Below are 300 nucleotides of genomic sequence, written 5' to 3' on the forward strand. Positions count from 1 at the left end.
GTCGTAAGGTAGGTTTATTTTGGTACTACCATTTCTGTGGTTGTTTGCATCAGATGTTTCATATTTTTTTCTTTTGTATCTTTTAAAGGAATGAATGAATTGTCAAGTCTTCCATAAACAAGAACATTGTATTTACGAGTATCAGTGAAAGTACTGATGACATACAAGTTTTCAGGGATTGTGTATCAACAGGATGATGCAAATATTTCCAATACTTTGATGAAAATATGAAAGCTTGTGAAGACTTGTTTTGCAGCTTACTTTTCCATTCTTGCTTTTTAGTCACTTTTTATCTTAATC

The sequence above is a fragment of the Penaeus monodon genome, chromosome 15 (assembly GCF_015228065.2).
Source record: "Penaeus monodon isolate SGIC_2016 chromosome 15, NSTDA_Pmon_1, whole genome shotgun sequence".
In the NCBI taxonomy this organism is placed as follows: domain Eukaryota; kingdom Metazoa; phylum Arthropoda; class Malacostraca; order Decapoda; family Penaeidae; genus Penaeus; species Penaeus monodon.